Source organism: Ursus americanus, chromosome 25, assembly GCF_024610735.1.
Source record: "Ursus americanus isolate L20-20 chromosome 25, mUrsAme1.1.p, whole genome shotgun sequence".
NCBI lineage: Eukaryota > Metazoa > Chordata > Mammalia > Carnivora > Ursidae > Ursus > Ursus americanus.
The window spans coordinates 24655426-24670183 of NC_142151.1; the positions used below are offsets into that span (position 1 = coordinate 24655426).

A 14758-nucleotide genomic window follows, 5' to 3' on the forward strand; every position below is an offset into this window, starting at 1 on the left:
CACCTGGGTGGCTCAGTCAGTTAAGTGTCTGCCTTTGGCTCAGGTCATGATCCTGGGGTCCTGGGCTCCCTGCTCAGTGGGGAGTCTGCTTCTCCCTCTCCCTCTGACTCTCCCCCCGACCAACTGGTGCTCGCTCTCTCTCTCTCTCTCTCAGTCTTGCTCTCTCTAATAAATGGGTGAAATCTTTAAAAAAAAATAAAATAAATGTGAATACACTATTGTGACCATGTAGGAGAAGGTCCCTATTCCTCAAAAGTGCATGTCAAAGTATTTTCTTGATAAAGTATCATCACAATGCCAACTTACTTTCTAATGGCTCAGCAAAAAAAGAAAATAAAGCTGATGTGGTAAAATGTTAACTAGTGAATCTAAAGTAAACAGTGTGCAGGGATTCAATTATACTTATCCTTCTGAATTCACCAGAGGTTGAAAATTTTCAAAGTAATAAGAAAAAGTGAGATCTGAAGTTTTAAAAAATGATTGCACTCTGATTACTGTTATATCTTCCTACAGTCACTCTAGAAAATTCCCAAGAGAAAAAACTTTTATAAAATTGTATTCTTATCAGACGCTAAAAACAGTTTTGAATGAAACATTTAGAATTCATGATTGAAAACTGAATGCCAACTTAATGTAAAAGGAATGATAGAGGGGTGCCTGGCTGGGTAAGTTGGTAGAACATGTGACTCCTGATCTCAGGGTCTTGGGTTCAAACTCGACGTTGGGCATACCACTTACTTTTATTTGAGAGAGAGCTCTCAAGCATGAGAGAGAGCACAAGGGGTGAGGGAAGGGCAAAGAGAAGCAGGCTCCCTGCTAAGCAAGGAGCCCTATGACAACACAGGACCCTGAGATCATGACCTGAACTGAAGGCAGATGGTTAACCAACAGAACCACCAGGTACCCCGTATCACTTACTTGGAAAAAAAAAAAAAAGGAATAATGGAACTTGAAAACACCTATTTGGCAACTATGATGTAATCAATGAGCCAAAGAATCATGCATGGATTAAAATTACTAATGGGTAAAATTCTGATGAGAAACAGGATGTTTACATAGTATTCCCCCACTAGATATGTATAAGGGAAAAAGAGTAACTTCACAGGGGTGAGACCTGACAGACACCATCTTAAACCAAGTGATCAAAATAATAACAACCAGCAACATAATGGGACCAACTGGCATCATCGTAACCCCTGATATCATGCACAAAGGACACCACACCAGTTCTTCCGCAGTCCTGCCAGAAACACAGTACTGAATCTAATCATGAGGGTACATTCAGTGAACCCAAACTGAGCAGCAATCAATAAAATGTACTCTTCCCAAAGGTCAAGGTTATGAAAGACAAGCTTAAAAACCATTCCAGACTAAAGGAGCCTAAGGAGACCCAATAACTAAATGCATATTTGGATACTTGTGTCTCTACTTCTGCTTTTAAGTAAAATCCAAACATTTGAGAGAATCTCTGGGGAAAATGTATTATCAAAGGCAAGAAGTGTTTATATTGTAATGACACTACTTTGATTTTTTTATTGTTTTGCTTTAATTTTTTTTTCCTTCCGTCTTTTTTGTGATGGTGAAAATTTCCCATAGCGATACCTCTATCTACTCGGCCATTCAAGCCAGAAACCGAGACTGATTATCCCATCCACTAGATCACCAACTCTTAAACCAATTGGCTTCTCAAACAGCTCTTAGATCTTGCCTTCACTCTCCAAACTCACAAATAGTGCCTTGATGCAGTACATATTATTTCTCACCACAATACTGCGGTAGTCTTTTACTGGCTTCCCTTCCTTCCAATGTCTTATTTTTCAGTGGGAAAAACTGTCATTTGTCCTCCATTTCCGTTTTTTTTTTTTCCTGCTACACTTCCTTGCAGCTGGGTATCACCATGTGACTAGGAGCTGGCCGATGGGAGGTAGGTAGAAAAGTCATACAGCAGTTCCCGAGATCTTAAAAAGACAGTTGGTGGGCATACTTCGCCCTCTTTTACTGTGTCCCTACTCAACTTTGTTGCCTGGGATGTAGATATTGCCATCTTAGACATAATGAGAGGCATACATGAAAGCAACATAGGAGAGCAATAATATAGGAAGAGACTGAGCTTCTGACCATGGAGTTTCTGATGTCATATCAGCCCTGAACTGGGTCTCTGGACTAGCTTTTTAAAGTGGTATTATTTTGCGTTACTATCCATCAAGCCAATCCTAATACTATACAGCTAGGCACCTAAATTCCACAACACCTTGAAGGTCATATTTCTGAAACATAGATTTGATCACGTCCCCATATTTATTGTCTATAGAATAAAGTTCAAACTCCACTACAAACCTTGACAAGACCTGGACTTTCTCTGGAGCCTCATCTCTCTTCATGCTTCCCCTTTGTGCTTTAAACTCCAGCAATACTGAATCATCTGCAGTTTGCTGTACTCACTGTAACCATCAGGCTTTTGACTATCATGTTTGCCCTGTGTGGAAATTTTCTATTCATCCTTTAAAAACCAGTTTTGATGCTTTCTTATTCTGTGATGTCTTTGCCTAACCCACTGAACTTTAATAGAGTTAATCATTCTCTTCTCTATGTGACTTTCACCCTGTCTTTGCCTCTAATATTGTCCTTATACTACATGGTAATTATTGGTCTATATGTACATTTTCTCGCCTGGACTATAGATACATTGAAGAAGAAATCAGCACTTTTTCCCCCTTTCTTTCTTCTCTCTTTTTTTTATGGTTAGAGGAGGGGATATTGCCTAGGTCCTCAATAACTGTTGAATGGAACTAATTTGAGTTGAACTCTAAGGGCATTTTAGGAAAGAGGGTGAGAGAACAGAAAACTAGGTAAAAAGTAGTAAAGCTTTTTTTTTTAATTAGTCTATATGTAATCAGCAATATGCTTGGACCCTAATTATTAGTATTTACTAAGCACCATGGCTTGGGCAGCAAATCTGAATATTTATAATTTATCTCATTATTTCATATTATATTTCCATGAACCCAGAAGACCAGAAGTTCTTCTAAGGTATATATTTAGGCTACTAAAGAGAAAAGAATATAAAAGAACTGGCCATGCCTTTGAGGCTGTAGATGTAAAGTGTGGGTGTATTAAAGTTAATTCATGATTATAACAAACATAAAACGTTCAGGGATAAGGTAGCAATAAAATGAAAATAAATCTGTTACCATAGCAACTAACTAGCAATTTAGTGAAATCTCCTGACTCACCTGGAATTAACATAGAGAGATTTGTAAAATGGGGTAAAATGGAAGACATAAATGGATTTAGATGAATGTTATTTTTTTAGGTTTATTGAAATTTCAACTGATAATCCATTGTTAATTCGAGTTATAGGCAAAGCTATAAGACTCAGTAAGATGAACTGCAAATGCTGTACCCTTCAAGATAGCATATGAGATCAGGCTAAGTCTCACAAGCAATGTTGATCTAAAGAAACAACCTTCCCCCCAAAAATAAAGAAAGAAGCAAAACCTAAAAGAATTTGTATAGTATAAAGTTCAAAACAGACCACATTAAACTATATTGTTTAGAAATAGATACCTAGATGAAAAACTATGAAGAGAAGCAAGGAAATGATCATCAGAAAAATCAAGATGATGGTTTCCTCTGGAGCAAAAGGTGTCATTGAATTAGAGAAGGACTTGTGGAAATTCTTGGGTCCTGTAAATGTTTATTTCTTGATGTAGGTTGTACTTACATGAATATTTGCTTGAAATTATCTATTAAGTTATAATTTGAAATTATTTATTAAATTGTACATAGATGTTCTGTGTAGCTTTGTTTTATACTATTATATTTCACAATTAAAATGGGAGGAAAGCCTGCATATCAATAGGTAAAAGTGAAATACTCCAATAGGAAAATGTGCAAAAAATGAGAACTGAGTGGTCATTAAGCATAAAAAATATCCTCAACATTAGTAATTAGGACAATAAAAATTAAAAATACAATGAGATCCCATTTAAGACATATCAAATTAAAAAGTATGACAGTATCTTGGTGAAGATGGAAGAAGAGGAACTCCTATATGCTGCTGGAAACCAAATTAAAAAACAACTGGGGCATTATCTAGCAGAGTTAACACATGTATTCCCTACAACCCAGCAATAACTGTTCAAGATACATGTATAAAGATAATCACAGAAACATCTGTTATGACAGCAAAATTTTGGAAACAATAACATTTCCACATATACAACACCCATTTAGTCATCTGAAAACAATCAAAAATAGATTAGAGCTACACACATCTACATGAATGGCTCTCTTAAACATATTAAGGAAAACAAGTTACTGGGAAAAAAGTAGGATATCTTTTATATAAAATTGAAAACTTACAAAATTATATAACACACATATAGACACACATGTTACAGATGCATACATAACTGGAAAATTACAAAGTCAAGCAAGGAACTGATAGATACAAAACTTGGGATAATGGTTGAAGGTTCCTATTAGGGGCTGGCACTGGGAATGGGTACTTAGGTGACTTCAAAGCATTGTTAATGTTCTGCTTGTTCTATCTCTCTACCTGGGTGGTAGTTATAATTTTGTCTGTCTTACTTATTTTTAAAATTACATATGCCTGTATATAGTTTTTAAAATATGTTATATATTTCATTTTATACATTTTTTACATTAAAAATAAAGGATCTGATTATTGTTTTGATGTTTCAGGTACCTGCCATGTTTCCAAGAAGGGATTATGAGGTTTAAAATTTTATAGCGGGAATATTCCACATGGAATAATTATAAAAATGTTTCTAGCCCACGAATTAGACTGAAGGGAGCGTAGATGGCATAAAGCAATTATTCACTGTGCAATACCCCACATCTGCTTACTCTGTGAGTCCCTGCACTGGCAGAAGTGTTACACACCAAGGCGCAGCCTAAAGCAGCCACCACTTATCCTACCCACGTTTCTAGAGAGCTGGTACAACTGTGGGGATTAAAACCCCAGAGTAGATTGAATTCTCCTGCAAAACAAAGCTAATGCCTTTGGAACACAAGAGAGAAGTTCATAAGAAAAGAAAATCAATACTTAATCATCAGTCCTCATGCTCCACTTTTACTGAAAACCAAGTTAATTCTTTTCTGAATGGTTGGCCAACATCTTAATGCCTATGCTAGAATGTTAGAAAATATGTTTCAGGTAATAATGTCAATAAGTTTGATTGTTTCTAACCATGCTCTTTTTATATGTAGAAATTTATTCTAATTATTTAATAATACCAGAAAGAGGGAGAGTAGCCATATTAAATTTTAAAATCTTTTTGCCTCTTCATAAATCTATCAGAATAGGATGAAATCAGACTTGTAATTGGACAGCATGACTCAGGTTGCAACTTGTTAATCCTAAATTTTTCTTTTTTAGGGCATGCATCCAACTGAAAAAGAAAATACCTACAACCTTCTTGTTGATAGTTTTTGGGCCACAGCATTCTGACTTTCTCCTGTTTAGGCCGAGGGGAAAGGGGAAGTCAGAGGATAGAAGGGCAACGTACCAGAAAGCGTAAGATATGCTTAGAGGGAAATCATTGAGTTTTGTTAATTTCTGAGGTGCTGAAGTGGTCAGGGAGTCACAGGACTTCCTTTTCTTGGCAGTGTCACATTTGCCTCAGACCCACATGGAAGAGCTTTCTCTAAGGATAATTCTAAGGGGCTTTTAATGGCCGACAGTGAAAAGATTCAGAAGATTGTTTCCTAAGAAGTGTCCTTTATCAAAAGTAAAAGACACTCTGACCTGATGAAACTGTCTTACTAGATTCTCATATATTTGGATTTTCCTGGAGGCCAAAGTCATGCCTTTCACCTCGTAATTTGGCTTTTAGTCCCCTTAATTTGAGTCACTTGAGAACTGAACACAGATGGGAAAGAAAAAGAGAGAAACAAAAGCAGTTGAAACAAGTAAAGAATTTAGGCTTAGTTTTCAATGTAAATTGCTCTATCGTCTTTTTTTTTTCCCCCTCTTGTTTTATCTAACCTAGTCTAACAGCACTTCTGAAATTTGGACAAGTTTCTGTAAACTCACACTGAAAAACATCTGGACTCTTGGCTGCAATTTGCCAAACAGAAATCAGCACCAATGGAAATGTTCTGTATTGCTATAAAGAGCAGGAAGAAAAGGTAGAGATAAATGAATGGTAAAAACTTCTGATGTATCACAATAAGATGTTCCCTTTCATAAGCCTTGCCAGAGTTCACTGTTTACTTTTTTTGATGTTCTTCATTATACAACATTTAACTTTGTGGAGCTCTGATTTGGTGTCAATTTCATAAAAATAAAACCAGATGGACAATTCTTTTAATGTTCAAAGTTCTATCAGGAACATGTGCTGACTATCTCAATAAGCATGTTGCAAAAGTTCTTGAAAAATAAAGTTACCTACATTTCAAAGTCAGATTTAAAAAACTTTCTTACAAAACCACTTTGATAGCAGTATATCTGATTCTTTGTACTCACAGTCAGTATGAGGGGACAAGAAGGCTTTCGTACATTCATTATTAAATAAATTCTAGAACCAGATTCATATATTTTTTTGTTAAAAATCTCCTAAGAAATGATTTATTCTAGTCTTTTAATTCTAAAGTAAAAGAAATATACATTGGTTGAATAAAGAAAGGAATTCTATTATATTAGGTCCTATAGAGAGGATATATCAATATAAAGGTAATTTCTGCCTCATGAAGTTGACATCCTATTAGGTAAAAGGAGAAATATAAACAAATAACATGAGTATGATGACTGAGTGCCTTAAATGGGTAAATGAAGTACTGACAATTTGGAATAGAAGAACAACTCATCTATTCATGGTGGTATATAAGATGGAAGGACAGAGATTTTCCTAGAAAAGGCAACATATGATTTGGCCATTGAAAAATGGATAAAATTTTAACAGAACTGTAAGTCAAAGAAATTACACATAGGGAATGGCATGGACATGTATAAAAATTAAGAGGAAAACCTGGAAAAGTGGATTGGTCTTGCATTCCACGCTAAGAAAGAGCTACACAAACAACTATATGACTGAAAGAATTATATTCTAGAATCAATGCTATAACATTCTCAGAAAAGCATCCAATTTAAAACAACCTCTGTCACAGAGAATCTGCTATCTCTTGAGAGTTCCTGTCCCAACTTTGTTTAGTTCTATTTTCGCTTTATATTGAGCTAAATAATTTTTCTTATAGCTTCCATTAATTGTTCAAATTCTACCCCTTATGACTGCATGGAACAAAAAAGTCCTTTTCCAAATGGCAGTTATTAAAATATTGAGATCAACTGTCTTTTTTTTTTTTTAATTGTGATTCGTGGGGCACCTGGGTGGCTCAGTCGGTTAAGCGTTTGCCTTCAGCTCAGGTTGTGATCCAAGGGTCCTGGGATTGAGCCCTGAGTTGGGCTCCCTACTCAGTGAGGAGTCTGCTTCTCCCTCTGTCCCTCACCAGACTTGTGCTCTCTCTTTCACTCTCTTACATAGATAAATAAAGTCTTTTTAAAAAATTAATTAATTAATTAAAAATAAATAAATAGTGATTTTTATGGCCAAAATATCTCCACTTCTTTAACCACTTGTTGTTATGTGACGTGGTCATAGATCTTTCCCCAACCTGGTCATTGTACTCTTATTGAACTCTGTTTCTTATATCCCCCTTTAGGTGAAATGCTCCCATAGGACACAATTCTGATTACATTAATGTGCAGTGGAGCAGTCTACTACCCCTCTTATTCTTATTTTAGACATCATACTGTAACTGATGCACTTCATTCAGATTTAGTTTAGTAGGCAATGCAAGGCCATTGAGGGCTTTTGCACACAGATTCATAGCTGGCAGTGGCTAAGGTTTGGTTAAAGAAAGAAGAAAATGAAGGGGGGAGATTATTAGGAAACTAGGACAACAGTATAGGGAAAAGGCAGTGTGAGGCTGAATTAAAGGAGTGATAGTGCAAATGAGATGGCGAATGGGGTATAGGGAAGTAGGCCCCATGGGGTTTTGTGGCTCATTAGTTGGAGAAGAGGGAGAAGAAACAGAAATTTTCAAGGCTTTTAATTTGTACTGGGAAAATGGTGGTCTCATTAGTCAGAGGATGTCTCAAGGCACAATTGGCTTCAGTGGAAGATGTGTTTGGTTTTGAACATAAGAAGTTTGAGGTTGGAACAGAGGCTAAGATGGAAGGAAAATTGGGAAGCCATCTTCCTTTAACAGTTGAAATTGTATGAGTGGATGAGATCCTCAAAATAATGTCTTAAAGAGAGAGAGAACCTTGAGAAATATCTACTTGTAGAGGCTTGTAGGAGTCAGAAAAAGGAGCAAAGGAGAACCAATATAATGCAGGGGAAGGATGTCAAATGAAGGATAAAATTGTATTATCAAATGCCAGGGAAGTTCAGAAGAATAAAAACTGAGGCTAAGCTATCACATATGGTGACTAGGAATACAAATTATTAAAGGGCAATTTTAGTGGTGTATCAGGGACAAATTATACAAAACGTTCAGATAGAAGTAGGTGGTGAGGAAGGGGAGACCACAAGGAAAAATGAGACCACAAAGAAAAATGAGTTAAAAAACACTGCCAATCAAGCTGAGGAGAAGATTAACACAATGAAAAGAAGCTGTTTGATTGTTTTAATGGTGGTAGGAAGTATTTTGTTTAGAATGGGGAGAAATAAAGACTGCCTTTCCTTTCATCTCTCTGTGTGTCTGTCTGCCTCTCTCTCACACAAACACACACACACGAAGCCATGAGAATTTCAAAAATACTTCCTTGACTATTTTTCCAGGCAAGTGGTTTGATGAGCCAAGTCAACTACATATTGACCATAAAATTATTTCACACAAGCAAGTAAATTAAGTAAAATGAAAGTATTTTCAGTGTTGCAGCCTGATCCTAGTCCTGAAAGAGCAAAAGCTTTGCATTCAAAAATTAGAATAGGACCCATTTTATGTCAACCCGATTTCTTCTTTAAACGGAAACAAACTGAGGGTTTTAGAGAGGAGGGGGGTGGGAGGATGGGTTAGCCCTGTGATGGGTATTAAGGAGGGCACGTATTGCATGGAGCACTGGGTGTTATACACAAACAATGAATCATGGAACACTACATCAAAAACTAATGATGTACATATGGTGACTAACATAATGTAATAAAAAAGATAATAAATGTTTCTTTATAAACTTATATTTCCTTTGCTTACCATTTTGGCCTCTTTGCCTTTATTATGTGTGGTAGAATTAAAGAGTAAATGCTTGTCATTCAAAGATATTTTCCCTTGAAACAGCAAAATTTCAGTTCAGAGATAGAGATTGCTTGTTAAGCTTGTTTTACCATTTTAGCTTTAACATAACTGTACCTACTCAAAGGTTTTTGTGTGTATTCAATGAGATAGAGCTTTTCTTCCTATTGTTAACCACTGAAATAAGAAAAATACTGTGGCATTTGATAGAGACATAGCAAAATTAGAATTTTTCAGAGAAATTAAAATGTTTCTTGTTAAAATAAATGAATAAACTGCCTGAAAAAAGAATGTCATTCCCTATATTTAACCATCTCTATGTGAGATATCTGTGATCCCTAACACACGCTTTGTCAGCAGTACTGAACAACTACTCTAAGAAAACAACTGAATAAACAAACAAAAAGCAGAGTCAGACCTATAAATATAGAAAACAAACTAATGGTTCCCAGAGGGGAGAGAGTGTAGGGATGGGCAAAATGGGTGATGAGGAGTGGGAGATACAGGCTTCCAGTTATGGAATGAATAAGTCATGGGGATGAAAGGTACAGCACAGGGAATATAGTCAATGGTACTGTAATAGCATTGTATGGGGACAGATGGTAGCTACTCTTGTGGCGAGCATATACATAATGATAGACTTCTCAAATCACAGGCTGTACACCTGAAGCTAATATAACATTGTGTGTCAACTATACTCAAAAAAATTTTTAAAAATAATATCGAAATGTTCATTGGGAGAAAATACAATACTCAATTGCTACCTATCAACTTTATCTAGTCAATCCTCTGGCACATTTAAATCCTTCTATAAAATTTATAATAAAAGGTTATTGGTAAATTTGATCACTTCATAAATGAAATTCTAGTAATTTTTTTAATAATTGGAGAAAAACTATTTTAATTGAGAATAATTTTTAAATTGAAAATTCAAAAGCAAAACTAGTGTCAGGAAATTCAATATGTTGTTAGGTTATCCTCATCACAAGGGCCCTGATAAGAGGGAGGAGATGTCTGACAGGAGAGTAAGAGATAAGGAGGGGATGTGATGGTGGAAGCAGAGGTGAGAGAGACTGAAGATGCTGCTCTGCTGTCCTTGAAAATGGAGAACTGGGTCTATGAGCCAAGGAGGCTGGTGGCCTCTGAAGTGTAGAAAAGAAACTCTCTCCTAAGGCTTCCACAGTACAGCCTGCCAAAACATTGATTTTAGGTCTTCTGACCTCCATATTTGAAAGTTACTAAATTTGCGTTGTTTTAAGCCACTAAGCTTATGGTATTTTGCTACAGCAACAACAGAAAATTAATACCCTGAGTAAAGAGACTTTGCCATTTTTTATGAGATGAGGAATACATTTATTTAAAAGGTTTTATTTAGGGATGCTTGGGTGACTCAGTCAGTTAAGCTTCAGCCTTCAGCTCTGCTCATGATCCTGGGGTCTGGGGACTAAGCCCCACGTTGGGCTCCTTGCTCAGCAGGGAGCCCGCTTCTCCCTCTCCCTCTGTCCGTCACTCATGATCTCTCTCTTATCACTCTCCCTCTCTGCTTCAAATAAATAAATAAAATCTTTAAAAAAAGATAAAAAATAAAAGGTTTTATTTATAATTCTAGCCTTTTTTTTTTACCTAGCGTTTGCTACAAGCCATCTCTGTGCTAATCACATATTTCAGTTAATACTCCAAAAGCTAAGAGATAAAGTTTATCCAGGTTTTATTTTTGTGGCAATTTGTTCTTATACCAATAATAGAACTGAAATGCAGTATGCTATTTAGATATATTTATTATGTTTACTTTTTATTATTAAAATAGAATAGAAATGCATATTTATTTAAAAAAAGATAATTTTGTCAGAATCAATGAACTTGGGGCGCCTGGGTGGCACACCGGTTAAGCGTCTGCCTTCGGCTCAGGGCGTGATCCCGGCATTATGGGATCGAGCCCCACGTCAGGCTCCTCCGCTATGAGCCTGCTTCTTCCTCTCCCACTCCCCCTGCTTGTGTTCCCTCTCTCGCTGGCTGTCTCTATCTCTGTCAAATAAATAAATAAAATCTTTAAAAAAAAAAAAAAAGAATCAATGAACTTGACTTTCCAGAGGTTACTATGGTATCTGACCAACCTATTTCATGGAATTGTTATGAGCATCACATAGTATTTTATCTATCTATCTATCTATCTATCTATCTATCTATCTATCTATCTATCTATCTATATCTATCTATCATCTATCTGTCTATCATCTATACACGTGCATTATGTAAACTGTAACGAAAGTAAACTATTATTATCCCTACTTACTCTTTTGGACTTGGGAACTGAAGGCTTCTGGTAAAATGTAAATGAGTCTCATTTAGTCATTAACTTTGTAGTTCAGTGCTTTGAATTGTGCCTGGCACATAATACCTTGTACATAGTTATTGAGAGAATAAATGAGTGGATGATTGCATAAATGAAATTGGTGTATTAAAAAAACAACAGAAAGTTTTTGAGAATTGGTCATGGGAAATTAAATATTGGGAAGAGACAAAGTATTTGGAGACGTTTAGGGTACAGGGTACCACCTATAATGGGGACGGAGAGCTACAGAAGTGGCTGATGTGAGAGAGATGTGTTAAGTGAGAAGTGGGGTGAAGGCAGATTCCTAAATAAAGCTGGCATTTGAAGAGTGACGAAAGGAAAGGGAAACTGAACAGCAGTGGGATAGCTGTCAAAAGGACAGGAAGAAGACCAGAAAAGAGTGCCGTGGCAAAGGAGGAGACTATTTCAAAAAAGGAGGAATGATTGTCAATGTCAAGTGCTCCCAGAGGGTGAAAATAAAAAAAAGACAGCGTCTGCAAAAAGTGTCCACTGGGTTTACTGAGGTAAGTCACCAACGGCCAGTGCCAGTAGGGATGCTGACAGATGGGGTGGGGGAGGATGAGAGGGCTTTTGATCATTAAATTTCTTAAGCATTTCCTGGTTCTCTTTCTGTCTCATCCGCTGCCATTCTGGCTCCATTTCTGGCTTCTCCAGCTCTTCCTTCCACCAACCCTGATGCTTCCTACAGCTCAGTTCTTGGTATTATCTGGTCTGTATAGATGCATTCCCTTGATAAGCTCAATTCATCCCGAGTCCTCAATTGTTGGGTCCCTGGGTAACACCTTCAGTGCTGACCTCCAGCACACCTACCTGCTCGTGGTTGCTTTTCCAAATATCCCTCAGAGTGATGAAGTATGAACTGGAACCAAGACTAAAGTTTAATTTACCTTCCACGAGCCTATCATGTGCAACAGACTTGGTGCCCATTCTCTTTTGGGTGTTTTCCTTCTAAAATTAATTTTCAGAAACCCAAAAGAGAACAGGGTGACAGAGGTCAACTGCAGAAGAGCAAATTGCACTTTGCAAGCAGAGTATAGGGAGACTGTATCAGAATTCAAAGTACGCTTGGTAAATAGAAGTGGCTGTATTTGCTTGCTAGGGCTGCCATAACAAAAGTACTACAGATTGGATGGCTTAAATAACAGAACTTTATTTTCTTACCGTTCTCGATGCAGAAGTCAGAGATCAAGGTGTTGGCAGGGTTGGTTTCTTTTGAGGCCTACTTGAATTGCTGATGGGCTGCCTTCTCTCTGTCTTCACATGGGTTTCCTTCTGTGAGTCATACTGGAGTAGGGCCCACCCTAATGACCTCATTTTACCTTCATCACCTCCCCAAAGACCCTATAGCCAAATATAATCACATTCTGAGTTAGTGGAGGTTAGAACGCCAACATATAAATTTTGAGGGGACACAATTCAGCCTAAAATAGGGGCCAAAGACAGAATGAAGCTCAGTTAAAAGGGAAAAACTTAGACAGCAAAATCAACTCCTTGTTCACCAGATGAGGATGGGCTGGGATGTACAAATTGGGCAGAAAAAGTTCCTGAGGTCATTGCGAATAACATGCTGACCACGAGTCAGTGCTGTAACTCAGTAAAATACAAAAGCACGATTCCTGGATATTTAAATAGGAGAACCCTAGTAGAACTTGTGAGGTAATTCAGCAATTATGCTTTGCACTGGTCAGTAATAAAATACACTTCCAATTCTGAACTCCAAACCGAAGAAGGATGTGAAGATTTTGGATGTGATTCAGGAAAGAACCACATAGAACCATATATTTTAATTATTAGAAAGTAATAAAGACACTGAAATTTCTCAGGCCAGGAATGAGGAGACTGAGGAGGGATTTACTAATGCTCATTAACTCAAAAATGGTCACTAGGAAGATAGTGATCAGTAGTTCTCCAATCCATAAACTAGAGAGTGAATGTAAAGAAATTAAGATTTGTCATATATTAAAAAAAAAGATTTGCCATAAATTTTTTCTTAATGTTAGTAATTTAGCTGTCATAAGTATTTCTCACCAGTATGAGGTGTTTTATTAACTTTAAAAATAAGTTGTCTTTCATGCTTCTGCCTAAATTACGAGCATATGGAATATAATCATTCATTTACTTATTCAATAAATATTTATTAAGTGCCTCTCATGTGCCAGACACTATTCCTGACCTAGCAGTGAACCAACAAAGTCCCTGTCCTTATGTTTACTTACAATAGGGAAGACAGATCTCTCTCTCTCTCTCTCTCTCTCTCACAGATGTTAACAATAAGGTCTATGAAGAAAATAAAGACCACAGGATAAGAGAACAGAGATAATAATAATATGACTGATACTATTTCAGACAGTATGGTTAGGGAAGGAAAAACAGATGAATCAGTAATAATAACCGATATTTACTGAATACTTACTATGTGTCAGAATTGTGCTAAACTCTCACTTAATCCTTCCAATAATGTATTTTACGAAAGAGAAATTGCAGCTCAGGGAAGTTTAACTTGACTAGAAATTTGCACAGCTATTAAGACTCACAAACTCTGGCTAAGTCTTGCTTTTTCTTAGCTGCTAGTAATATCAATATTAACATTAATATTATTGGCTGAATTATGGCCCTCAAATTAATATTAACATTAATGTTAATATTAAAGTTGAGGCCCTATTATGTACAGGATTTTTCTTTATTTTTAATGAGTACTACCTAGGTAATAGCTGAATTTTACAGAACCCCAGTGTCCCGGTCCAGTCCAGAGTAGCCTCTAGGTTCAGAGGCATCACCAATACCAGACACTCTACTGATGTTGATCAAGTCCATAAGGCAGGTGTCCCAGTACAAAGAATGGACGAGACCGCATGGACTGGTGGAAGGGGTGACCTTTACTAGGAGAGTGGATCATTCACCCATGGTGATGGGGAAGGCAGGATGTATTGGCACTGATGCAGGTGTGGGTAGACGTGGCAGTGGGATCGTGTAGGAGTTCTCTTTTGGAGGCTTCTACTTTCTCAGAGAGTTAAAATAGGGGAGGGTGATAAAAGTTCAGTAAAATAAGGGGATTGATGTTTATTTCCTTAGTGATAAAATGATATTCCTTAGTGTGAAATGCCTCATCATACTTGACAGAAAACTGTCATAAGGGGAGGCAAC

At 36.9% G+C, this 14758-nt stretch overlaps 1 protein-coding gene across 23 annotated transcripts in view; it reads right to left on the reverse strand.

Moving 5' to 3' along the window:
- The window catches only part of LMNTD1 (lamin tail domain containing 1), a 475396-nt gene that overhangs the window by 146208 nt on the left and 314430 nt on the right, over positions 1 to 14758 (reverse strand). For 7 of the 23 annotated variants that reach the window (XR_015721650.1, XR_015721641.1, XR_015721642.1 and 4 more), the window contains exon 6: positions 12776 to 13891. The exons of 13 other annotated variants lie outside the window; for them this stretch is intronic. The gene's annotated coding sequence lies outside the window, so the exon portion shown is untranslated. Of the gene's footprint in view, positions 1 to 922; positions 13892 to 14758 lie in introns of those variants that run through there. 3 more of the 23 variants (XR_015721647.1, XR_015721646.1, XR_015721644.1) reach the window with 3 other exon arrangements.